At 55.6% G+C, this 27,007-nt stretch overlaps 1 long non-coding RNA gene across 1 annotated transcript in view; it reads right to left on the bottom strand.

The window, feature by feature from the left end:
- Window positions 1–4,854: 4,854 nt before the first annotated feature.
- Window positions 4,855–27,007, bottom strand: part of LOC135311034 (uncharacterized) — a 51,093-nt gene continuing 28,940 nt past the window's right edge. The window contains exons 2-8 of the long non-coding RNA XR_010370943.1: window positions 25,535–25,726; window positions 25,167–25,276; window positions 16,530–16,721; window positions 16,162–16,271; window positions 9,761–9,952; window positions 9,393–9,502; window positions 4,855–4,960 (exon numbers count right to left, since the gene is read on the bottom strand). This is a non-coding gene — a long non-coding RNA (uncharacterized LOC135311034). The remainder of the gene's footprint in view (window positions 4,961–9,392; window positions 9,503–9,760; window positions 9,953–16,161; window positions 16,272–16,529; window positions 16,722–25,166; window positions 25,277–25,534; window positions 25,727–27,007) is intronic.

Below are 27,007 nucleotides of genomic sequence, written 5' to 3'. Positions count from 1 at the left end.
TGGGAAGGGCAAAAATAAACAGGGACCGCAATCTAAAAGAGAAAGCAAATTTTTAAATCTGTGACACTAAGGGAAGAGAAGAAGTAATTTTAAAATAAGACAGCAAAGGGGGTTAAAATTGGCATAGAAAAGGTTTAAAAAGCAAGGGGGATTATGGAAATAAAGATAAAATTTAACCCATAGGGACAGCAAACAGAGATGGATAAAGAAAACTGGTAAAGTGATGGTGTTAAGGGAAGACATATACTTTAAAGAAAACAGAGCAAAATAAGCACAGGACACTGGCTAAAGGAAGAAATCTGAAAAATGACGGGGATTAGGGAAACCGAGAGCAAACTATTAATAATAGGGATGAAAAATAGAAAAATATTATAAAAGCAAAGGTACTGCTACTAAAGACAAGAAATAACTCTAAAACATAAAGACACCAGATAAAATTATACAAAATTTTAGAGGCAAATACAATTCAAGAAATGAGGCAAAAGATTTAAAAATAGCAAAGGTCAAGTAAAATGGAAATGTAGAAAGTGGAAAAAGCAAGGTCATTAGTGAAAGAGAAGAAATAATTTTTTAAAACTTCCAAAGGAATGAGAGTTAACTTACAAATAACATTTAACAAGGAAGGGCTTATAGGGAAATAAAAGAAAAAAATTAAAACAGAGACGGTAACCTAGAAGAGAGGTAGAAAGAAAATGGAAAAAGCGAGGGCGCTAGAGAGAGACGAGAAATAATTTTGCAAAGACAGCAAAGGGAACGGAGGTTGCTGTAGAAAGAATGCTTAGCAAGCAGTGAGTATTAGGAAATAAAGACAATCTTATGAAATAGGGACAGCGACCCCAAAAAAGACATGAAAAGGAAATGTAAAAAGCGAGAGCGCTATGAAAAAGAAAAATAATTGAGAAGTAACACCAGCGAAAGAGACAAAAGGAGAAAACTTTAAAAGCCAAGGGATTAAGAGACAATAATAACTAAAAAATAGTAACAGAATTAAAACACAGACATAAAATTTAAAAAGTGATGGTGCTAAGGAAAATGCTGAAAATGAACAAGTGACCACAGCAAAGGTGATAATAGTACACAAAGAGAACACGATAAAAGCAAGGGTGGTTACGGTACCAATGGAAAAAAATTAAAAGGGATTGAATAAGGAGTTCCGCTATCTCAAAGGGGGAAAAGCATTCTTCCTTGGGAATTTGCAGGGCTCGGGGAGGCGGCTTTAAGGGAGACTTGGAGGGGAAGGGATATAGCCAGGCTCGCTAAAGAAGAGCCTAGGGGCGGCGTGCCGAGCTCGAGGGTGAAATCGATATCCCAGCTTGAGCGTGTCTATCCTGGTGCACGCAGCACGGATGCCGTAAGCCGGGAGATAGAAGCTGTTGTGCAGCGGGATAGCTTTGGTTTTCTTGCCGTCGCAGACATCGCAGAATCATAGAACATTCTGGGTCAGAAGGGACCCACGAGGATTAGAGTCCAACTCCTTTCCCTGCACAGGACAACCCAAAATTCACCCCACGCCTCCAATGGTGTTGCCCTAGTGCTGCTTGATTATTGTCAGGCTTGGCGTTGTGCCTGCTTCCCTGGGGAGCCTGTTCCATGTTCTGTGGCCCTCTGAGTGAAAAACCTTTTCCTAATACCCACCCTAAACCTCCCCTGGCCCATCCTCCTGCCGTTCCCTCAGGTCCTATTGTTGGTCACCGGAGAAAAATGATTGGCACCCCCTCCACCCCTTGTGAGGAAGCTGCAGAGGGGAGATGAGGTCTCCCTGTCTCTAGGCTTAATAAACCAAGTGACTTTAGCTGCTCCTAGTACGGTTTCTCACCACATGCGGTGGGATGCCTCGTACGATTCCAGTGCTGTGACGGATGGCTCTAATCTCTTACGAAAGGTTAGGCAAGGAAGGAGATGTGGTGGGGTGGCTCTGTATGTTACGTACTGTTTTGGCTGTAGAGAGCTCAATGATTGGGAGGATGAGGTTGATGGCTTATGGGTAAGGATGAGGGGAAAGGCCAACGAGGCAGGTATCCAGCTGGGGGTCTGCTGTAGACCACCTGACTGTAATGAAGAAGTAGCTGAAGAATTCTACAGGCAGCTGGCAGAACTCTCCCAATTGCTACCCCTTATTTTCACAGGGCACTTGAACTTACCAGATGTCTGCTGGAAAGAAAACGCAGCAGAGGAAACTGTCTAGGAGGTTCGTGGAGCACGTGGAAGGTAACTTCCTGATGCAGCTGGTAAATGAGCCTACTGGGGAGGTGCCTCGACTGACCTGCTCTTTAGAAACAGAAGAACTGGTGGGAGATGTGGGGGTTGGAAGCCATTTTGTGCCTAGCGACTGCACCCTGATGGAATTCCTGATGCCTGGCAAAATAAGGAAGGGGGGCTGGCAAAATCTATACCGTGGACTTGCGGAGGGCAGGCTTTGGACTCTTCGGGACGCTGGTTAAAAGGGTTCCTTGGGAGGAAGTCCTGAAGGGCTAAGGGGTCCTGGAAGGCTGGACGTTCAAGAAGGAAATCTGGAAGGTACAGAACCAGGTTGTCCCCGTGTGTAGTAAGACAAACGGGCAGGAAGATGACAGGCCTGGCTGAACAGAGAGCTTTTGTGGTGGCTCGGTGGGGGGTGAGGGGAAAGGAGAGTTTACTGCTTTTGAAGACTGGGTAGGCAAGTCAAGAACAGAACACAGAGCTTGTTATGCCAATCGGAGAGCAAACCAGGAAGGCAAAAGCCCAGCTAGAACTCAACTGGCCACTGTTGTTAGAGATGACAAAACATGCTTTTACACATATGCTAACAGCAGAAAGAGAGCCAAAGAGAATCTCCATCCTCTACTGGGGCCGGGGTGGGGAATGCTGCCACTGAGGAATAGACTGAGGTACTTGATGCCTTCTTGGCCTCAGTCTCTAGTAGACTGGCTGTTTATCACCAGGGTAGTAATGGGTCACCTTCAGTGCATTCACCAGGCATGTACAGGATGACCAGGGGATCAGGCCCAGACACCACAGGTTCTTGAAAGGCAGGTTCTGCCTGACCAACCCAGTCTCCTTCTATGACCAGGTGACCCACCCAGTGGATGAGGGAAGGGCCGTGGATGTTATCTACCTGTACTTCAGTAAAGCCTTTGACACTGTCTCCCACAGCATTTTGCTGGAGAAGCTGGTGGTTCCTAGCTTGGACAGGTGTACTCTTTGCTGAGTACAAAACTAGCTGGATGGCTGAGCCCCAAGAGTAGTGGTGAAAGAAGTTAAATCAAATTTGTGGCTGGTCATGAGCGCTGTTCCCCAGGGGTCAACTTTAGGACTAGTCTTGTTCCATGTCTTTATCAATGATCTGAATGAGGGGACAGTGTGCCTTCAGTAAGTTTGCAGATGATACCAAGTTGGCCGGGAGTGTTCATCTGTCTGAGGGTAGGAAGGCTCTGCAGAGGGATCTGGACAGGCTGGACCCATGGCCTGACATCAGTTCTATGAGAATTAACAAGGCTGAGTGCCAGGTCCCGTGCTCGGGTCACAACGACCCGATGCAATAGGCTTGGGGAATAGCGGCTGGAAAACTGTGTGGCAGAGAAGGACCCGGGGGTGCCAGTTGACAGCCGGCTGAACGTGAGGCAGCAGTCCGCCTGGGTTGGGAAGGAGGCCGATGGGGTCCTGCCTTGTATCAAAAATAGTGTGGCCAGCAGGAGTAGGGAAGTGATTGTACCCCTGACTTGGCACTGGTGAGGCCGTACCTTGAGTATCGTGTTCCCTTTTGGGCCCTTCAGTACAAAAAGGACATTGAGTAGTTGGAGTATGTCCAGAGAAGGGCAACAAAGCTTGGGGAAGGGTCTGGAAAACAAGCCTTATGAAGAGCGGCTGAGGGAACTGGGGTGGTTTAAGTCTGCAGAAGAGAAGGCTCAAAGGAGGTTGTAGTGAACTGGGTGTAGGTTTCTTTTCCCAATGAGCTAGCGATTGGACAAGAGGAAATGGTGTCGAGTTCCATCAGGGAATGATCAGATAGGGTATTAGGAAAAATTTCTTTACCTGAAGAGTCATCAGGTATTGGAACAGGCTGCCCAGAGAGGTGGTGCAGTTGCCCTCCCTGGAGGCGTTAGAAAGATGCGTACACGTGGCACTTGAGGACGTGCTTTAGGAGCCATGGTAGTATGGGGTTGATGACTGGACTCAATGATATCACAGGTCTCTTCCAACCTTAGGTCTATTAAAAAAATAAACAGTGACCTTGATAAAATATTTTAAAAGCAATGGGGTGCACGGACAACAAACAACCCTTAAAATTAGGGATTGGCAGCTTCGTAAAACTAAACCTAGAAAGAGAATTTTAAAAGCAATGGGGTAAGGGACAGACAGGAAAAAGTAAGAAATAAGGTCCGCAAACTAAATCAGTGAAGACAAACAAAACTGAAAAAGTGATTTAGTTGAGGACAGGCAGGAAGAAACAAACGTGGATGTGGAAATCAACGTAGACAGACAGCGCAAATGTAGAAATCAACGGGGTTCTGGCCACATGGGTAGAAGTGAAATATCAAGAGAGGGAGATGGATAGATGGCCACAGAGAAAGGACGTAGGAAGAGCAAACCGGGGCAGAGCAGAGGGAGTCACTTCAATGGAGATAGGTCGCTGGGTAGAGGCAGACCTGGAAATGCAATTTTTACAAGTAATAGGGAAGAAAGAAATAATAGCAGGTGTGGAGCCAGAAAAGGAGAGGTATAGGAAGGCCACATAGAAGGCGACGGGGTGCAGGGCAGTATTGGCAGAAGACCAAAAAGCTTTGGAGAACTGTGCAGCCCGAAAAGGAGACAGAGGCAGGGACAGGCAAGGAGGCAGACAGAGACTGGGAAAAGCATAGCGGGTGGAGTGAGCAAGCAACTCCCTGGTGCAGAGTTGCCAGCTGGGGCTAAACCACGGCACACGCTTGTCCTGGTTTGGCAGGGAAGGGACCGTCCGTCGCCTGGCTCCTGGAGCGACGGGCTGCTGGGCAGAGGGGGAGGCCACCAAAGATAAGGAGCAGGGCACAGGACAGTAGGAAGAGAGAAGAGAAAAGCGGCATGCGGCTGGATGGGGCGGGGGGACGTGTGTACGTGTAGTGAGAAAGCATGAGGCAGGGAACAGGACGGCCAGAGAAGGACAGGGAGCCTGTCAGAGGTGGAGATAAAAGCAGCAGAGAGGGGAAGAGAGGCAGCAGAAAGTGGGAAGAGCAGGACAGAGACCAAGAAAGAACGATGAGGAGCAGGCTGGAAACACACAAAGAACCTGGGGCAGGCAGCACGACAGCGAGGGAGGAATGAAGACTAGGGGCAGAAAGCTGACAGAGCAAGATGGAGAAAGACAAGAAAAGCGACAAGAACAGGGCAGAGAGGGAAGAAAGAAGCCACAGGGACAGGGAGCTGAGACAGCCAACGACAGAGGGAAGGGGCCGGGGAGGGAAAACCACAAAACGAACCACGGGGCTACGTGGTACAGAGCATGAGCAGGGAGGGAATTAACAATTAGGGACAGGGAGTCAGAGGAAAAAGAAAATACACCAAAAGGGAGACGGAGAGCAAAAGAATCGCAATGCGTACAGAAAGAAGAGAGAGAACCAATTCTAAAATAGGGACATGGGGAAGCCAGAAAGGACAAAAGCTACAGGCTACAGGGCAGAGAGGGAAGAATTAACGAATAGACACAGAGAGCTGGGCAGAAAGAGACGGAGAAAGGCTAAAGATCACACGGCCACCAGGGAAGAGAGGGAAGAATTTAAAAAACAGGGGCAAGAAGCCAGAGAGAGGGAGAGAGAGGCAACAATAAAATGGGGACGGGCCACAGGGCAGCGAGGAGGGAACCGAGGAATAAGGAAAAGAGGCCAAAGAGAACACAATGTAGTATGGAAAAAAGGAACAGCGGCCTAGGGGGAAGGAGGAATTAAAGATCAGGCACTGGGAGGCAGACAGAGACAAACGAAGAAACAAGTGAAAACAAACCAACAGCAATGGGCTAGCAAGACAGAGAGGGAGGAAATTGGGCAATAAATCATAGCAGCAAGGAGCTGGACAGAGAGAGATGAGGACAAACAGCACGGGTCTACGTGACAGAGAACGTGGAATTAGAACACAGAGAGGGAGCCTGTCAGAGGTGGAGATAAAAGCAGCTGAGAGGGGAAGAGAGGCAGCAGAAAGTGGGAAGAGCAGGACAGAGACCAAGAAAGAACGATGAGGAGCAGGCTGGAAACACACAAAGAACCTGGGGCAGGCAGCACGACAGCGAGGGAGGAATGAAGACTAGGGGCAGAAAGCTGACAGAGCAAGATGGAGAAAGACAAGAAAAGCGACAAGAACAGGGCAGAGAGGGAAGAAAGAAGCCACAGGGACAGGGAGCCTAGACAGCCAACGACAGAGGGAAGGGGCCGGGGAGGGAACACCACAAAACGAACCACGGGGCTACGTGGTACAGAGCATGAGCAGGGAGGGAATTAACAATTAGGGACAGGGAGTCAGAGGAAAAAGAAAATACACCAAAAGGGAGACAGAGAGCAACAGGAATCGCAATGCGTACAGAAAGAAGAGAGAGAACCAATTCTAAAATAGGGACATGGGGAAGCCAGAAAGGACAAAAGCTACAGGCTACAGGGCAGAGAGGGAAGAATTAACGAATAGACACAGAGAGCTGGGCAGAAAGAGACGGAGAAAGGCTAAAGATCACACGGCCACCAGGGAAGAGAGGGAGGAATTTAAAAAACAGGGGCAAGAAGCCAGAGAGAGGGAGGGAGAGGCAACAATAAAATGGGGACGGGCCACAGGGCAGCGAGGAGGGAACCGAGGAATGAGAAAGAGGCCAAAGAGAACACAATGTAGTATGGAAAAAAGGAACAGCGGCCTAGGGGGAAGGAGGAATTAAAGATCAGGCACTGGGAGGCAGACAGAGACAAACGAAGAAACAAGTGAAAACAAACCAACAGCAATGGGCTAGCAAGACAGAGAGGGAGGAAATTGGGCAATAAATCATAGCAGCAAGGAGCTGGACAGAGAGAAATGAGGACAAACAAACAGCACGGGTCTACGTGACAGAGAACGTGGAATTAGAACACAGAGAGGGAGCCTGTCAGAGGTGGAGATAAAAGCAGCAGAGAGAGGGGAAGAGAGGCAGCAGAAAGAGGGAAGAGCAGGACAGAGACCAAGAAAGAACGATGAGGAGCAGGCTGGAAACACACAAAGAACCTGGGGCAGGCAGCACGACAGCGAGGGAGGAATGAAGACTAGGGGCAGAAAGCTGACAGAGCAAGATGGAGAAAGACAAGAAAAGCGACAAGAACAGGGCAGAGAGGGAAGAAAGAAGCCACAGGGACAGGGAGCCGAGACAGCCAACGACAGAGGGAAGGGGCCGGGGAGGGAAAACCACAAAACGAACCACGGGGCTACGTGGTACAGAGCATGAGCAGGGAGGGAATTAACAATTAGGGACAGGGAGCCAGAGGAAAAAGAAAATACACCAAAAGGGAGACGGAGAGCAAAAGGAATCGCAATGCGTACAGAAAGAAGAGAGAGAACCAATTCTAAAATAGGGACATGGGGAAGCCAGAAAGGACAAAAGCTACAGGCTACAGGGCAGAGAGGGAAGAATTAACGAATAGACACAGAGAGCTGGGCAGAAAGAGACGGAGAAAGGCTAAAGATCACACGGCCACCAGGGAAGAGAGGGAGGAATTTAAAAAACAGGGGCAAGAAGCCAGAGAGAGGGAGGGAGAGGCAACAATAAAATGGGGACGGGCCACAGGGCAGCGAGGAGGGAACCGACGAATGAGAAAGAGGCCAAAGAGAACACAATGTAGTATGGAAAAAAGGAACAGCGGCCTAGGGGGAAGGAGGAATTAAAGATCAGGCACTGGGAGGCAGACAGAGACAAACGAAGAAACAAGTGAAAACAAACCAACAGCAATGGGCTAGCAAGACAGAGAGGGAGGAAATTGGGCAATAAATCATAGCAGCAAGGAGCTGGACAGAGAGAGATGAGGACAAACAAACAGCACGGGTCTACGTGACAGAGAACGTGGAATTAGAACACAGAGAGAGGGAGCCGGACAGAGAGGGGCCGAGAGAAAAATCTAGACAGGCTACAGTGGGCAGAGGCAGGAATTAAAACCTAGGGACAGGGAGCTGGACAGAGAGAGATGGAGATCACAGGGAACAGCGGTGGGTGCAGGAAGAGCAAGAATTCAAGAATAGGGAAAGGGAGCTGGACAGAGAAGAACTCAGAAAGGCAAGAACAGTAGCAGGGTACAGAGCAGAGAAGACGAATAAAAAGCGCGGGGGGAGCGTTGAGGCAGACAGAGAGATTAAGAAAATGTCACGGGCTACGTGGCAAAGCAGGAGGAATTCAGAAACGGGGACGGGAACCAAGGAAGAGTGAGTTGGTGAAGGATAACGGGCATTAAAAGTGAGGGACGGGGAGCTGGGAAAAGCGAGAGGCAGAGAAAAACAGGATCACACAAAGCCAAAAAAGAAGAAACAGAACAACAGGAACAAGTGTAACCAAAGCGATGAAATCAATCAACCAGAGACGTTGTTACACTATGGGAACATGGAGCGTACGAATCAGTGTATCTGTTGATCTGCATTTTAGTCCCTAGGTAATCATTAATGTGAACAGAACAATAGGCAATGTGCTTCTGTCAGAAAAGGATGACAAAACGCGGTTTCGTGTAGCGGACTGAGAAAACTAGCCAAGACTGGCAAGATTAAGAGCCAAGAAGGTAAAAGGTAATTCCGGCAGGGGGAAGATCGCGACCACCGACTCACGGACCACCACCGACTCAAGTAACACCACCTACTCAGAAGAGGACAACCGAGCCTGCGCAGTAATTTACATAAGGAAAGAGCAAGTTTGTACCAATCAGTAGACAGGACAATAATGAATATGTCTGACTACGTAAAATTTTGAGCTATAAATTGTAGGGGAAAGGTGCGTGAGGTACGCACGTTAGGAGGAGCGATCCCCCGTGCATCTGGCGCCGTGAATAAAGAATGCCTGCTCTTTAATACTAAATTGGAGTTACAGAGTTGTTTCCAATTTTACCACGTTTTTCAGTAACACAGGGAGCCACACCAAGAGAGCCAGAGAAAGACAAAATACCGACAGGCTACAGGACAGAGCAGGAGGAATACAAAAAAACAGAGCCAGAGCCAGGCAGAGAGAGGGAGAGAAAGAAAAAGTAGCCACAGGCTACAGGACAGAGAGAGGGAGGACTGAAAAGACAGGGAGGCAGGGAGCCACTCAGAGCGAGATGGAGAAAGACGGTGCGGGGGGGGGGGGAGCGCAAAAAAAAAAATTTTGCAGCAGGTAAGGAAAGAGAGGGGGCCAGGGGAGAGACAGGGAGGGCCCAGGACGCACAAGAGAGGCAATGGGGCCCCAGTGGCCCAGGACTCACCGTGACTCTCGCTCTCAGCGCTGCTGGCACAATTTAGCCGTTCAGATGCTTGTTTCCCCTTCTCTCCTCCCTGCCTCTTCTGCAGCTCCAGACTCTAGGCCATCCTCCACCTAAAGAGAATACATGGGTGTCTTACAGCTCTTACAAGATGAGGCTTCCTAGGCACGTGGCCTAGCTCGCTCGTGCACTACACGCCTGTACCCAACTCCCGGTTACGCGTACAGACCCTGCGGTGCACGTTGGTGGCCTGGCCCGCTGCGGGCTACGAAGGGGGATCCTCCCTCCCTCACCTGCAGGGACAGGCTCTCTCTTGCCTGCGGCAGGAAGGCAGCTGTCAGCCAGAGCGCCTTCAATTTCTTCTTCTTTACCTTTCGTTGGTGTCTCCAGCTTCAGCCGAGGCAGCTCCTGTCCACAGCCGGGAAGGGCTCTGTGTGTCCCTTTTCGCCCCCGCGCTGCAAGGACGGTGAGGCCGGGCAGAGAGAAGCCACGCGAGCCTGAGACGGCCACAGTCAACGGCATCCCCGGGGGAAGGACAGACAACCACGTCCTCAGCAAGGTCTCTGGGAGAGGGAAAGAAGAAAGAGCGACCATCATTACCGTCGATCGACCCTGGCCAAAGCCTCTCCTTGCGCAGGGGCTTCTGGACCCCCCGCTCCTTCCCTGCGCTAGTGCTAAGGGCCCCTGCGCCGAGGGGGAATCCAGTGCGCTTGAGGGCCGGCTCGCTGCCTTCACGACAGGGCCTGGGGGCGGCCAAGGGCTACGCAGCACGCTTCAGGGGAGGTGCCGGGGCTGGGGGCAGGCGCGTGGGGCGAGGGCGGGGGGGGGCAGGCGCGCGGGGAGGGGGGGAAGGGGCAGGCGCCGGAGGGGGGGCAGGCGCGCGGGGGGGGGGGGGGGGCAGGCGCCGGAGGGGGGGCAGGCGCGCGGGGCGGGGGGGGGGGGGGCAGGCGCCGGAGGGGGGGCAGGCGCGCGGGGCGAGGGGGTGGGGGGGGGGCAGGCGCCGGAGGGGGGCCAAGCGCGCAGGGCGAGGGGGTGGGGGGGGGCAGGCGCCGGAGGGGGGGCAGGCGCGCGGGGCGAGGGGGTGGGGGGGGGGGCAGGCGCCGGAGGGGGGGCAGGCGCGCGGGGCGAGGGGGTGGGGGGGGGGCAGGCGCCGGAGGGGGGGCAGGCGCCAGAGGGGGGGCAGGCGCGAGGGGGTGTGGGGGGGGCAGGCGCCGGAGGGGGGGCAGGCGCGCGGGGCGAGGGGGTGGGGGGGGGGGCAGGCGCCGGAGGGGGGGCAGGCGCGCGGGGCGAGGGGGTGGGGGGGGGGCAGGCGCCGGAGGGGGGCCAAGCGCGCAGGGCGAGGGGGTGGGGGGGGGCAGGCGCCGGAGGGGGGGCAGGCGCGCGGGGCGAGGGGGTGGGGGGGGGGGGCAGGCGCCGGAGGGGGGGCAGGCGCGCGGGGCGAGGGGGTGGGGGGGGGGCAGGCGCCGGAGGGGGGGCAGGCGCGAGGGGGAGGGGGTGGGGGGGGCAGGCGCCGGAGGGGGGGCAGGCGCGAGGGGGTGTGGGGGGGCAGGCGCCGGAGGGGGGGCAGGCGCGAGGGGGTGTGGGGGGGCAGGCGCCGGAGGGGGGGCAGGCGCGCGGGGCGACGGGGTGGGGGGGGGGCAGGCGCCGGAGGGGGGGCAGGCGCGCGGGGGAGGGGGTGGGGGGGGCAGGCGCCGGAGGGGGGTGCAGGCGCGCGGGGCGAGGGAGGGGGGGCAAGCGCGCGGGGCGAGGGGGGGGGGGGCAGGCGCGCGGGCAAGGCGGGCCAGGGGAGGCTGAGGGGGAGCTCCGGTGAGCCGGGGAGGCGGCCATCTTAGGCGTCCTGGGCAGGGGAAAAGAGCATCATCCTCCTCCCTTCTGTCAGCTCCCGGGGAACTCACCGCTTCTCGGGGAGCGGCCGCACCCGCAAGCCCCCAGAAATCAACACGAATCCAACCCCAAAAATACACCTCGCGGTCCGTACGCGGCACGGCCGCCCGCCACCCGAGCGCCGGAACACCGCGCCTCCCGCCGCGCCCCGGCGAACCACGTGACAGGGCCGGCGGCCGCGCGCCACAAGGACTACAGCTCCCGGCACGCCGCGAGCCCGCCCTCCCCGCGCTCTCACCCTGCGGGGCACCGTCCCTCCCGCCGATGCACCCGGAAGCCCCACCGAGCCCTCAGCACAGCCTCGCTCTCCCCACCGCCCGCTCCGACCCGGCGCTGCCCCGCCGCAGCCCTCCTCGGGGCTTCACCCGGGACCCAGCCGTCCACCACCCAGCCCCCGCTCACCTCCTCCCTCGCTACAGTCGCAGCCCGCTGACGCTCGGCCACAGCTCCGCCCCGTCCCGCCCTCGGCTCGCACTGGCCCCCCGGAGCAGGGCACCACCCCTTTTCCAGGTAGGAGCCGGCACCGGCAGCCCCACTGCCCGCACCTGGGGCTCCTCCATCCAGACCCCGCCCACAGCTGAGGCGCAGCAGCAACGGGGGGCCCCCTCCCCTCACCCCCACAGTGCACCACCTCCTCCCCGGGCTCCATCACAGCCCCTTGCCCCACGCAAAGGGAGCGCAAACGCAGCCCCGAGGGCAAAGGAGAGGGCAGGTGTTTGTGCAGGCAGCGCGCATGTAACAAGTCCCAGGAGCGATTCGTGGCTCAGGGTCCCCAAAGCTCCCCCTGCCCCCAGGCCACCTCGGCCGCCATTGCCAGAGCCGCACGGAGCTGGTTTTGGCTAGGATAGTGCTCATTTTCTCCATAGTAGCTAGGAAAGGATAAGTTTTGGATTTATGTTCAAAACAGCGTTAACAATGTAGAGATGTGCTGAGCACTGCTTCCACAGTCAGAGCCTCTTCTGGTTCTCTCAGTGCCCCACCAGCAAGTAAGCTGGGAGAGGACACAGCTGGGAAAGCTTTCCCAGCTAACTGACCAAAGGGATATTCAATACCATTTGACATCACGCTGAGTACATGCAGCTGGGGAAGAAGGGGGAGTCCTTAGGGGCTACGGCATTTCACTCCCTAAGTAACCATTACACTTGACAGAGCCCTGCTTTCCCAGAGAAGGCTCAACACCTGCCCACCGAAAAGGAGGAGTGAATTAATTCCTTGCTTTGCTTTCACGCACAGCTGTTGCTCTACCTATTAAACACCCATGATTTTTCTCACTTTTACCCTTCCAGCTCTCTCCCCCAGCCCACTGAGGGTGGAGTGAGCAAGCAGCTCCCTGGTGCAGAGTTGCCAGCTGGGGCTAAACCACGGCACACGCTTGTCCTCGTTTGGCAGGGAAGGGACCGTCCATTACCTGGCTCCTGGAGCGACGGGCTGCTGGGCAGAGGGGGAGGCCACCAAAGGTAAGGAGCAGGGCACAGGACAGTAGGAAGAGAGAAGAGAAAAGCGGCATGCGGCTGGACGGGGCGGGGGGGGTGTGTGCATGTAGTGAGAAGGCACAAGGCAGGGAACAGGACAGCCAGAGAAGGACAGGGAGCCTGACTGAGGTGGAGATAAAAGCAGCAGAGAGAGGGGAAGAGAGGCAGCAGAAAGTGGGAAGAGCAGGACAGAGACCAAGAAAGAACGATGAGGAGCAGGCTGGAAACACACAAAGAACCTGGGGCAGGCAGCACGACAGCGAGGGAGGAATGAAGACTAGGGGCAGAAAGCTGACAGAGCAAGATGGAGAAAGACAAGAAAAGCGACAAGAACAGGGCAGAGAGGGAAGAAAGAAGCCACAGGGACAGGGAGCCGAGACAGCCAACGACAGAGGGAAGGGGCCGGGGAGGGAAAACCACAAAACGAACCACGGGGCTACGTGGTACAGAGCATGAGCAGGGAGGGAATTAACAATTAGGGACAGGGAGCCAGAGGAAAAAGAAAATACACCAAAAGGGAGATGGAGAGCAAAAGGAATCGCAATGCGTACAGAAAGAAGAGAGAACCAATTCTAAAATAGGGACATGGGGAAGCCAGAAAGGACAAAAGCTACAGGCTACAGGGCAGAGAGGGAAGAATTAACGAATAGACACAGAGAGCTGGGCAGAAAGAGACGGAGAAAGGCTAAAGATCACACGGCCACCAGGGAAGAGAGGGAGGAATTTAAAAAACAGGGGCAAGACGCCAGAGAGAGGGAGAGAGAGGCAACAATAAAATGGGGACGGGCCACAGGGCAGCGAGGAGGGAACCGAGGAATGAGAAAGAGGCCAAAGAGAACACAATGTAGTATGGAAAAAAGGAACAGCGGCCTAGGGGGAAGGAGGAATTAAAGATCAGGCACTGGGAGGCAGACAGAGACAAACGAAGAAACAAGTGAAAACAAACCAACAGCAATGGGCTAGCAAGACAGAGAGGGAGGAAATTGGGCAATAAATCATAGCAGCAAGGAGCTGGACAGAGAGAGATGAGGACAAACAAACAGCACGGGTCTACGTGACAGAGAACGTGGAATTAGAACACAGAGAGGGAGCCTGTCAGAGGTGGAGATAAAAGCAGCAGAGAGAGGGGAAGAGAGGCAGCAGAAAGTGGGAAGAGCAGGACAGAGACCAAGAAAGAACGATGAGGAGCAGGCTGGAAACACACAAAGAACCTGGGGCAGGCAGCACGACAGCGAGGGAGGAATGAAGACTAGGGGCAGAAAGCTGACAGAGCAAGATGGAGAAAGACAAGAAAAGCGACAAGAACAGGGCAGAGAGGGAAGAAAGAAGCCACAGGGACAGGGAGCCGAGACAGCCAACGACAGAGGGAAGGGGCCGGGGAGGGAAAACCACAAAACGAACCACGGGGCTACGTGGTACAGAGCATGAGCAGGGAGAGAATTAACAATTAGGGACAGGGAGCCAGAGGAAAAAGAAAATACACCAAAAGGGAGACGGAGAGCAACAGGAATCGCAATGCGTACAGAAAGAAGAGAGAGAACCAATTCTAAAATAGGGACATGGGGAAGCCAGAAAGGACAAAAGCTACAGGCTACAGGGCAGAGAGGGAAGAATTAACGAATAGACACAGAGAGCTGGGCAGAAAGAGACGGAGAAAGGCTAAAGATCACACGGCCACCAGGGAAGAGAGGGAGGAATTTAAAAAACAGGGGCAAGAAGCCAGAGAGAGGGAGAGAGAGGCAACAATAAAATGGGGACGGGCCACAGGGCAGCGAGGAGGGAACCGAGGAATGAGAAAGAGGCCAAAGAGAACACAATGTAGTATGGAAAAAAGGAACAGCGGCCTAGGGGGAAGGAGGAATTAAAGATCAGGCACTGGGAGGCAGACAGAGACAAACGAAGAAACAAGTGAAAACAAACCAACAGCAATGGGCTAGCAAGACAGAGAGGGAGGAAATTGGGCAATAAATCATAGCAGCAAGGAGCTGGACAGAGAGAGATGAGGACAAACAAACAGCACGGGTCTACGTGACAGAGAACGTGGAATTAGAACACAGAGAGAGGGAGCCGGACAGAGAGGGGCCGAGAGAAAAATCTAGACAGGCTACAGTGGGCAGAGGCAGGAATTAAAACCTAGGGACAGGGAGCTGGACAGAGAGAGATGGAGATCACAGGGAACAGCGGTGGGTGCAGGAAGAGCAAGAATTCAAGAATAGGGAAAGGGAGCTGGACAGAGAAGAACTCAGAAAGGCAAGAACAGTAGCAGGGTACAGAGCAGAGAAGACGAATAAAAAGCGCGGGGGGAGCGTTGAGGCAGACAGAGAGATTAAGAAAATGTCACGGGCTACGTGGCAAAGCAGGAGGAATTCAGAAACGGGGACGGGAACCAAGGAAGAGTGAGTTGGTGAAGGATAACGGGCATTAAAAGTGAGGGACGGGGAGCTGGGAAAAGCGAGAGGCAGAGAAAAACAGGATCACACAAAGCCAAAAAAGAAGAAACAGAACAACAGGAACAAGTGTAACCAAAGCGATTAAATCAATCAACCAGAGACGTTGTTACACTATGGGAACATGGAGCGTACGAATCAGTGTATCTGTTGATCTGCATTTTAGTCCCTAGGTAATCATTAATGTGAACAGAACAATAGGCAATGTGCTTCTGTCAGAAAAGGATGACAAAACGCGGTTTCGTGTAGCGGACTGAGAAAACTAGCCAAGACTGGCAAGATTAAGAGCCAAGAAGGTAAAAGGTAATTCCGGCAGGGGGAAGATCGCGACCACCGACTCACGGACCACCACCGACTCAAGTAACACCACCTACTCAGAAGAGGACAACCGAGCCTGCGCAGTAATTTACATAAGGAAAGAGCAAGTTTGTACCAATCAGTAGACAGGACAATAATGAATATGTCTGACTACGTAAAATTTTGAGCTATAAATTGTAGGGGAAAGGTGCGTGAGGTACGCACGTTAGGAGGAGCGATCCCCCGTGCATCTGGCGCCGTGAATAAAGAATGCCTGCTCTTTAATACTAAATTGGAGTTACAGAGTTGTTTCCAATTTTACCACGTTTTTCAGTAACACAGGGAGCCACACCAAGAGAGCCAGAGAAAGACAAAATACCAACAGGCTACAGGACAGAGCAGGAGGAATACAAAAAAACAGAGCCAGAGCCAGGCAGAGAGAGGGAGAGAAAGAAAAAGTAGCCACAGGCTACAGGACAGAGAGAGGGAGGACTGAAAAGACAGGGAGGCAGGGAGCCACTCAGAGCGAGATGGAGAAAGACGGTGCGGGGGGGGGGAGCGCAAAAAAAAAAATTTTGCAGCAGGTAAGGAAAGAGAGGGGGCCAGGGGAGAGACAGGGAGGGCCCAGGATGCACAAGAGAGGCAATGGGGCCCCAGTGGCCCAGGACTCACCGTGACTCTCGCTCTCAGCGCTGCTGGCACAATTTAGCCGTTCAGATGCTTGTTTCCCCTTCTCTCCTCCCTGCCTCTTCTGCAGCTCCAGACTCTAGGCCATCCTCCACCTAAAGAGAATACATGGGTGTCTTACAGCTCTTACAAGATGAGGCTTCCTAGGCACGTGGCCTAGCTCGCTCGTGCACTACACGCCCGTACCGTACTCCGGGTTACGCGTACAGACCCTGCGGTGCACGTCGGTGGCCTGGCCCGCTGCGGGCTACGAAGGGGGATCCTCCCTCCCTCACCTGCAGGGACAGGCTCTCTCTTGCCTGCGGCAGGAAGGCAGCTGTCAGCCAGAGCGCCTTCAATTTCTTCTTCTTTACCTTTCGTTGGTGTCTCCAGCTTCAGCCGAGGCAGGTCCTGTCCACAGCTGGGAAGGGCTTTGTCTATCCCTTTTGAGCCCCGCGCTGCAAGGACGGCGAGGCCGGGCAGAGAGAAGCCACGCGAGCCTGAGACGGCCACAGTCAACGGCATCCCCGGGGGAAGGACAGACAACCACGTCCGCAGCAAGGTCTCTGGGAGAGGGAAAGAAGAAAGAGCGACCATCATTACCGTCGATCGACCCTGGCCAAAGCCTCTCCTTGCGCAGGGGGCTTCTGGACCCCCCGCTCCTTCCCTGCGCTAGTGCTAAGGGCCCCTGCGCCGAGGGGGAATCCAGTGCGCTTGAGGGCCGGCTCGCTGCCTTCACGACAGGGCCTGGGGACGGCCTAGGCCTACGCAGCACGCTTCAGGAGAGGTGCCGGGGCTGGGGCAGGCGCGTGGGGCGAGGGCGGGGGGGGGCAGGCGCGCGGGGAGGGGGGGAAGGGGCAGGCGCCGGAGGGGGGGCAGGCGCGCGGGGGGGGGGGGGGGGCAGGCGCCGGAGGGGGGGGCAGGCGCCAGAGGGGGGGGGCAGGCGCCGGAGGGGGGGGCAGGCGCCGGAGGGGGGGGCAGGCGCGCGGGGTGAGGGGGTGGGGGGGGGGCAGGCGCCGGAGGGGGGGCAGGCGCGAGGGGCGACGGGGGGGGGCAGGCGCCGGAGGGGGGGCAGGCGCACGGGGGAGGGGGTGGGGGGGGCAGGCGCGCGGGGCGAGGGAGGGGGGGCAAGCGCGCGGGGCGGGGGGGGGGGGGCAGGCGCGCGGGCAAGGCGGGCCAGGGGAGGCTGAGGGGGAGCTCCGGTGAGCCGGGGAGGCGGCCATCTTAGGCGTCCTGGGCAGGGGAAAAGAGCATCATCCTCCTCCCTTCTGTCAGCTCTCGGGGAACTCACCGCTTCTCGGGCGGCCGCACCTGGAAGCCCCCAGAAATCAACACGAATCCAACCCCAAAAATACACCTCGCGGTCCGTACGCGGCACGGCCGCCCGCCACCCGAGCGCCGGAACACCGCGCCTCCCGCCGCGCCCCGGCGAACCACGTGACAGGGCCGGCGGCCGCGCGCCACAAGGACTACAGCTCCCGGCACGCCGCGAGCCCGCCCTCCCCGCTCTCTCACCCTGCGGGGCACCGTTCTTCCCGCCGATCCACCCGGAAGCCCCACCGAGCCCTCAGCACAGCCTCGCTCTCCCCACCGCCCGCTCCGACCCGGCGCTGCCCCGCCGCAGCCCTCCTCGGGGCTTCACCCGGGACCCAGCCGTCCACCACCCAGCTCCCGCTCACCTCCTCCGTCGCTACAGTCGCAGCCCGCTGACGCTCGGCCACAGCTCCGCCCCGTCCCGCCCTCGGCTCGCACTGGCCCCCCGGAGCAGGGCACCACCCCTTTTCCAGGTAGGAGCCGGCACCGGCAGCCCCACTGCCCGCACCTGGGGCTCCTCCATCCAGACCCCGCCCACAGCTGAGGCGCAGCAGCAACGGGGGCCCCCTCCCCTCACCCCCACAGTGCACCACCTCCTCCCCGGGCTCCATCACAGCCCCTTGCCCCACGCCAAGGGAGCGCAAACGCAGCCCCGAGGGCAAAGGAGAGGGCAGGTGTTTGTGCAGGCAGCGCGCATGTAACAAGTCCCAGGAGCGATTCGTGGCTCAGGGTCCCCAAAGCTCCCCCTGCCCCCAGGCCACCTCGGCCGCCATTGCCAGAGCCGCACGGAGCTGGTTTTGGCTAGGATAGTGCTCATTTTCTCCATAGTAGCTAGGAAAGGATAAGTTTTGGATTTATGTTCAAAACAGCGTTAACAATGTAGAGATGTGCTGAGCACTGCTTCCACAGTCAGAGCCTCTTCTGGTTCTCTCAGTGCCCCACCAGCAAGTAAGCTGGGAGAGGACACAGCTGGGAAAGCTTTCCCAGCTAACTGACCAAAGGGATATTCAATACCATTTGACATCACGCTGAGTACATGCAGCTGGGGAAGAAGGGGGAGTCCTTAGGGGCTACGGCATTTCACTCCCTAAGTAACCATTACACTTGACAGAGCCCTGCTTTCCCAGAGAAGGCTCAACACCTGCCCACCGAAAAGGAGGAGTGAATTAATTCCTTGCTTTGCTTTCACGCACAGCTGTTGCTCTACCTATTAAACACCCATGATTTTTCTCACTTTTACCCTTCCAGCTCTCTCCCCCAGCCCACTGAGGGTGGAGTGAGCAAGCAGCTCCCTGGTGCAGAGTTGCCAGCTGGGGCTAAACCACGGCACACGCTTGTCCTCGTTTGGCAGGGAGCGGACCGTCCATTGCCTGGCTCCTGGAGCGACGGGCTGCTGGGCAGAGGGGGAGGCCACCAAAGGTGAGGAGCAGGGCACAGGACAGTAGGAAGAGAGAAGAGAAAAGCGGCATGCGGCTGGACGGGGTGGGGGGTGTGTGTGCATGTAGTGAGAAGGCACAAGGCAGGGAACAGGACAGCCAGAGAAGGACAGGGAGCCTGACTGAGGTGGAGATAAAAGCAGCAGAGAGAGGGGAAGAGAGGCAGCAGAAAGTGGGAAGAGCAGGACAGAGACCAAGAAAGAACGATGAGGAGCAGGCTGGAAACACACAAAGAACCTGGGGCAGGCAGCACAACAGCGAGGGAGGAATGAAGACTAGGGGCAGAAAGCTGACAGAGCAAGATGGAGAAAGACAAGAAAAGCGACAAGAACAGGGCAGAGAGGGAAGAAAGAAGCCACAGGGACAGGGAGCAGAGACAGCCAACGACAGAGGGAAGGGGCCGGGGAGGGAAAACCACAAAACGAACCACGGGGCTACGTGGTACAGAGCATGAGCAGGGAGGGAATTAACAATTAGGGACAGGGAGCCAGAGGAAAAAGAAAATACACCAAAAGGGAGACGGAGAGCAACAGGAATCGCAATGCGTACAGAAAGAAGAGAGAGAAACAATTGTAAAATAGGGACATGGGGAAGCCAGAAAGGACAAAAGCTACAGGCTACAGGGCAGAGAGGGAAGAATTAACGAATAGACACAGAGAGCTGGGCAGAAAGAGACGGAGAAAGGCTAAAGATCACACGGCCACCAGGGAAGAGAGGGAAGAATTTAAAAAACAGGGGCAAGAAGCCAGAGAGAGGGAGGGAGAGGCAACAATAAAATGGGGACGGGCCACAGGGCAGCGAGGAGGGAACCGAGGAATAAGGAAAAGATGCCAAAGAGAACACAATGTAGTATGGAAAAAAGGAACAGCGGCCTATGGGGAAGGAGGAATTAAAGATCAGGCACTGGGAGGCAGACAGAGACAAACGAAGAAAAACCAACAGCAATGGGCTAGCAAGACAGAGAGGGAGGAAATTGGGCAATAAATCATAGCAGCAAGGAGCTGGACAGAGAGATGAGGACAAACAAACAGCACGGGTCTACGTGACAGAGAACGTGGAATTAGAACACAGAAAGGGAGCCTGTCAGAGGTGGAGATAAAAGCAGCAGAGAGGGGAAGAGAGGAAGCAGAAAGAGGGAAGAGCAGGACAGAGACAAGAAAGAACGATGTGGAGCAGGCTGGAAACACACAAAGAACCTGGGGCAGGCAGCACGACAGCGAGGGAGGAATGAAGAATAGGGGCAGAAAGCTGACAGAGCAAGATGGAGAAAGACAAGAAAAGCGACAAGAACAGGGCAGAGAGGGAAGTAAGAAGCCACAGGGACAGGGAGCCGAGACAGGCAACGACGGAGGGAAGGGAACACCACAAAACGAACCACGGGGCTACGTGGTACAGAGCATGAGCAGGGAGAGAATTAACAATTAGGGACAGGGAGCCAGAGGAAAAAGAAAATACACCAAAAGGGAGATGGAGAGCAAAAGGAATCGCAATGCGTACAGAAAGAAGAGAGAGAAACAATTCTAAAATAGGGACATGGGGAAGCCAGAAAGGACAAAAGCTACAGGCTACAGGGCAGAGAGGGAAGAATTAACGAATAGACACAGAGAGCTGGGCAGAAAGAGACGGAGAAAGGCTAAAGATCTCACGGCCACCAGGGAAGAGAGGGAGGAATTTAAAAAACAGGGGTAAGAAGCCAGAGAGAGGGAGGGAGAGGCAACAATAAAATGGGGACGGTCCACAGGGCAGCGAGGAGGGAACCGAGGAATAAGGAAAAGAGGCCAAAGAGAACACAATGTAGTATGGAAAAAAGGAACAGCGGCCTAGGGGGAAGGAGGAATTAAAGATCAGGCACTGGGAGGCAGACAGAGACAAACGAAGAAACAAGTGAAAACAAACCAACAGCAATGGGCTAGCAAGACAGAGAGGGAGGAAATTGGGCAATAAATCATAGCAGCAAGGAGCTGGACAGAGAGAGATGAGGACAAACAAACAGCACGGGTCTACGTGACAGAGACCGTGGAATTAGAACACAGAGAGGGAGCCTGTCAGAGGTGGAGATAAAAGCAGCAGAGAGGGGAAGAGAGGCAGCAGAAAGAGGGAAGAGCAGGACAGAGACCAAGAAAGAACGATGTGGAGCAGGCTGGAAACACACAAAGAACCTGGGGCAGGCAGCACGACAGCGAGGGAGGAATGAAGTATAGGGGCAGAAAGCTGACAGAGCAAGATGGAGAAAGACAAGAAAAGCGACAAGAACAGGGCAGAGAGGGAAGTAAGAATTCACAGGGACAGGGAGCCGAGACAGCCAACGACAGAGGGAAGGGAACACCACAAAACGAACCACGGGGCTACGTGGTACAGAGCATGAGCAGGGAGAGAATTAACAATTAGGGACAGGGAGCCAGAGGAAAAAGAAAATACACCAAAAGGGAGATGGAGAGCAAAAGGAATCGCAATGCGTACAGAAAGAAGAGAGAACCAATTCTAAAATAGGGACATGGGGAAGCCAGAAAGGACAAAAGCTACAGGCTACAGGGCAGAGAGGGAAGAATTAACGAATAGACACAGAGAGCTGGGCAGAAAGAGACGGAGAAAGGCTAAAGATCACACGGCCACCAGGGAAGAGAGGGAGGAATTTAAAAAACAGGGGTAAGAAGCCAGAGAGAGGGAGGGAGAGGCAACAATAAAATAGGGACGGGCCACAGGGCAGCGAGGAGGGAACCAAGGAATAAGGAAAAGATGCCAAAGAGAACACAATGTAGTATGGAAAAAAGGAACAGCGGCCTATGGGGAAGGAGGAATTAAAGATCAGGCACTGGGAGGCAGACAGAGACAAACGAAGAAAAACCAACAGCAATGGGCTAGCAAGACAGAGAGGGAGGAAATTGGGCAATAAATCATAGCAGCAAGGAGCTGGACAGAGAGAGATGAGGACAAACAAACAGCACGGGTCTACGTGACAGAGACCGTGGAATTAGAACACAGAGAGGGAGCCTGTCAGAGGTGGAGATAAAAGCAGCAGAGAGGGGAAGAGAGGCAGCAGAAAGAGGGAAGAGCAGGACAGAGACAAGAAAGAACGATGTGGAGCAGGCTGGAAACACACAAAGAACCTGGGGCAGGCAGCACGACAGCGAGGGAGGAATGAAGACTAGGGGCAGAAAGCTGACAGAGCAAGATGGAGAAAGACAAGAAAAGCGACAAGAACAGGGCAGAGAGGGAAGAAAGAAGCCACAGGGACAGGGAGCCTAGACAGGCAACGACGGAGGGAAGGGGCCGGGGAGGGAACACCACAAAACAAACCACGGGGCTACGTGGTACAGAGCATGAGCAGGGAGGGAATTAACAATTAGGGACAGGGAGCCAGAGGAAAAAGAAAATACACCAAAAGGGAGATGGAGAGCAAAAGGAATCGCAATGCGTACAGAAAGAAGAGAGAGAAACAATTCTAAAATAGGGACATGGGGAAGCCAGAAAGGACAAAAGCTACAGGGCAGAGAGGGAAGAATTAACGAATAGACACAGAGAGCTGGGCAGAAAGAGACGGAGAAAGGCTAAAGATCTCACGGCCACCAGGGAAGAGAGGGAGGAATTTAAAAAACAGGGGTAAGAAGCCAGAGAGAGGGAGGGAGAGGCAACAATAAAATGGGGACGGTCCACAGGGCAGCGAGGAGGGAACCGAGGAATGAGAAAGAGGCCAAAGAGAACACAATGTAGTATGGAAAAAAGGAACAGCGGCCTATGGGGAAGGAGGAATTAAAGATCAGGCACTGGGAGGCAGACAGAGACAAACGAAGAAAAACCAACAGCAATGGGCTAGCAAGACAGAGAGGGAGGAAATTGGGCAATAAAACATAGCAGCAAGGAGCTGGACAGAGAGATGAGGACAAACAAACAGCACGGGTCTACGTGACAGAGAACGTGGAATTAGAACACAGAGAGGGAGCCTGTCAGAGGTGGAGATAAAAGCAGCAGAGAGGGGAAGAGAGGCAGCAGAAAGAGGGAAGAGCAGGACAGAGACCAAGAAAGAACGATGAGGAGCAGGCTGGAAACACACAAAGAACCTGGGGCAGGCAGCACGACAGCGAGGGAGGAATGAAGACTAGGGGCAGAAAGCTGACAGAGCAAGATGGAGAAAGACAAGAAAAGCGACAAGAACAGGGCAGAGAGGGAAGAAAGAAGCCACAGGGACAGGGAGCCTAGACAGCCAACGACAGAGGGAAGGGGCCGGGGAGGGAAAACCACAAAACGAACCACGGGGCTACGTGGTACAGAGCATGAGCAGGGAGGGAATTAACAATTAGGGACAGGGAGCCAGAGGAAAAAGAAAATACACCAAAAGGGAGACGGAGAGCAAAAGGAATCGCAATGCGTACAGAAAGAAGAGAGAACCAATTCTAAAATAGGGACATGGGGAAGCCAGAAAGGACAAAAGCTACAGGCTACAGGGCAGAGAGGGAAGAATTAACGAATAGACACAGAGAGCTGGGCAGAAAGAGACGGAGAAAGGCTAAAGATCACACGGCCACCAGGGAAGAGAGGGAGGAATTTAAAAAACAGGGGCAAGAAGCCAGAGAGAGGGAGGGAGAGGCAACAATAAAATGGGGACGGGCCACAGGGCAGCGAGGAGGGAACCGAGGAATGAGAAAGAGGCCAAAGAGAACACAATGTAGTATGGAAAAAAGGAACAGCGGCCTAGGGGGAAGGAGGAATTAAAGATCAGGCACTGGGAGGCAGACAGAGACAAACGAAGAAACAAGTGAAAACAAACCAACAGCAATGGGCTAGCAAGACAGAGAGGGAGGAAATTGGGCAATAAATCATAGCAGCAAGGAGCTGGACAGAGAGAGATGAGGACAAACAAACAGCACGGGTCTACGTGACAGAGAACGTGGAATTAGAACACAGAGAGAGGGAGCCGGACAGAGAGGGGCCGAGAGAAAAATCTAGACAGGCTACAGTGGGCAGAGGCAGGAATTAAAACCTAGGGACAGGGAGCTGGACAGAGAGAGATGGAGATCACAGGGAACAGCGGTGGGTGCAGGAAGAGCAAGAATTCAAGAATAGGGAAAGGGAGCTGGACAGAGAAGAACTCAGAAAGGCAAGAACAGTAGCAGGGTACAGAGCAGAGAAGACGAATAAAAAGCGCGGGGGGAGCGTTGAGGCAGACAGAGAGATTAAGAAAATGTCACGGGCTACGTGGCAAAGCAGGAGGAATTCAGAAACGGGGACGGGAACCAAGGAAGAGTGAGTTGGTGAAGGATAACGGGCATTAAAAGTGAGGGACGGGGAGCTGGGAAAAGCGAGAGGCAGAGAAAAACAGGATCACACAAAGCCAAAAAAGAAGAAACAGAACAACAGGAACAAGTGTAACCAAAGCGATGAAATCAATCAACCAGAGACGTTGTTACACTATGGGAACATGGAGCGTACGAATCAGTGTATCTGTTGATCTGCATTTTAGTCCCTAGGTAATCATTAATGTGAACAGAACAATAGGCAATGTGCTTCTGTCAGAAAAGGATGACAAAACGCGGTTTCGTGTAGCGGACTGAGAAAACTAGCCAAAACTGGCAAGATTAAGAGCCAAGAAGGTAAAAGGTAATTCCGGCAGGGGGAAGATCGCGACCACCGACTCACGGACCACCACCGACTCAAGTAACACCACCTACTCAGAAGAGGACAACCGAGCCTGCGCAGTAATTTACATAAGGAAAGAGCAAGTTTGTACCAATCAGTAGACAGGACAATAATGAATATGTCTGACTACGTAAAATTTTGAGCTATAAATTGTAGGGGAAAGGTGCGTGAGGTACGCACGTTAGGAGGAGCGATCCCCCGTGCATCTGGCGCCGTGAATAAAGAATGCCTGCTCTTTAATACTAAATTGGAGTTACAGAGTTGTTTCCAATTTTACCACGTTTTTCAGTAACACAGGGAGCCACACCAAGAGAGCCAGAGAAAGACAAAATACCGACAGGCTACAGGACAGAGCAGGAGGAATACAAAAAAACAGAGCCAGAGCCAGGCAGAGAGAGGGAGAGAAAGAAAAAGTAGCCACAGGCTACAGGACAGAGAGAGGGAGGACTGAAAAGACAGGGAGGCAGGGAGCCACTCAGAGCGAGATGGAGAAAGACGGTGCGGGGGGGGGGAGCGCAAAAAAAAAAATTTTGCAGCAGGTAAGGAAAGAGAGGGGGCCAGGGGAGAGACAGGGAGGGCCCAGGACGCACAAGAGAGGCAATGGGGCCCCAGTGGCCCAGGACTCACCGTGACTCTCGCTCTCAGCGCTGCTGGCACAATTTAGCCGTTCAGATGCTTGTTTCCCCTTCTCTCCTCCCTGCCTCTTCTGCAGCTCCAGACTCTAGGCCATCCTCCACCTAAAGAGAATACATGGGTGTCTTACAGCTCTTACAAGATGAGGCTTCCTAGGCACGTGGCCTAGCTCGCTCGTGCACTACACGCCTGTACCCAACTCCCGGTTACGCGTACAGACCCTGCGGTGCACGTTGGTGGCCTGGCCCGCTGCGGGCTACGAAGGGGGATCCTCCCTCCCTCACCTGCAGGGACAGGCTCTCTCTTGCCTGCGGCAGGAAGGCAGCTGTCAGCCAGAGCGCCTTCAATTTCTTCTTCTTTACCTTTCGTTGGTGTCTCCAGCTTCAGCCGAGGCAGCTCCTGTCCACAGCCGGGAAGGGCTCTGTGTGTCCCTTTTCGCCCCCGCGCTGCAAGGACGGTGAGGCCGGGCAGAGAGAAGCCACGCGAGCCTGAGACGGCCACAGTCAACGGCATCCCCGGGGGAAGGACAGACAACCACGTCCTCAGCAAGGTCTCTGGGAGAGGGAAAGAAGAAAGAGCGACCATCATTACCGTCGATCGACCCTGGCCAAAGCCTCTCCTTGCGCAGGGGCTTCTGGACCCCCCGCTCCTTCCCTGCGCTAGTGCTAAGGGCCCCTGCGCCGAGGGGGAATCCAGTGCGCTTGAGGGCCGGCTCGCTGCCTTCACGACAGGGCCTGGGGACGGCCAAGGGCTACGCAGCACGCTTCAGGAGAGGTGCCGGGGCTGGGGGCAGGCGCGTGGGGCGAGGGCGGGGGGGGGGGGGCAGGCGCGCGGGGAGGGGGGGAAGGGGCAGGCGCCGGAGGGGGGGCAGGCGCGCGGGGCGAGGGGGTGGGGGGGGGCAGGCGCCGGAGGGGGGGCAGGCGCCGGAGGGGGGGCAGGCGCGCGGGGTGAGGGGGTGGGGGGGGGGGCAGGCGCCGGAGGGGGGGCAGGCGCGCGGGGCGAGGGGGTGGGGGGGGGGCAGGCGCCGGAGGGGGGCCAAGCGCGCAGGGCGAGGGGGTGGGGGGGGGCAGGCGCCGGAGGGGGGGCAGGCGCGCGGGGCGAGGGGGTGGGGGGGGGGGGCAGGCGCCGGAGGGGGGGCAGGCGCGCGGGGCGAGGGGGTGTGGGGGGGGCAGGCGCCGGAGGGGGGGCAGGCGCCAGAGGGGGGGGCAGGCGCGAGGGGGTGTGGGGGGGGCAGGCGCCGGAGGGGGGGCAGGCGCGAGGGGGTGTGGGGGGGCAGGCGCCGGAGGGGGGGCAGGCGCGCGGGGCGACGGGGTGGGGGGGGGGGCAGGCGCCGGAGGGGGGGCAGGCGCGCGGGGGAGGGGGTGGGGGGGGGCAGGCGCCGGAGGGGGGTGCAGGCGCGCGGGGCGAGGGAGGGGGGGGCAAGCGCGCGGGGCGAGGGGGGGGGGGCAGGCGCGCGGGCAAGGCGGGCCAGGGGAGGCTGAGGGGGAGCTCCGGTGAGCCGGGGAGGCGGCCATCTTAGGCGTCCTGGGCAGGGGAAAAGAGCATCATCCTCCTCCCTTCTGTCAGCTCCCGGGGAACTCACCGCTTCTCGGGGAGCGGCCGCACCCGCAAGCCCCCAGAAATCAACACGAATCCAACCCCAAAAATACACCTCGCGGTCTGTACGCGGCACGGCCGCCCGCCACCCGAGCGCCGGAACACCGCGCCTCCCGCCGCGCCCCGGCGAACCACGTGACAGGGCCGGCGGCCGCGCGCCACAAGGACTACAGCTCCCGGCACGCCGCGAGCCCGCCCTCCCCGCGCTCTCACCCTGCGGGGCACCGTCCCTCCCGCCG

This window comes from Phalacrocorax carbo, unplaced genomic scaffold (genome assembly GCF_963921805.1).
Source record: "Phalacrocorax carbo unplaced genomic scaffold, bPhaCar2.1 SCAFFOLD_68, whole genome shotgun sequence".
NCBI classification, from domain to species: Eukaryota; Metazoa; Chordata; class Aves; order Suliformes; family Phalacrocoracidae; genus Phalacrocorax; species Phalacrocorax carbo.
Note: the sequence above shows the minus strand (reverse complement) of the source record. Positions and strands in the feature narration are given on the sequence as shown.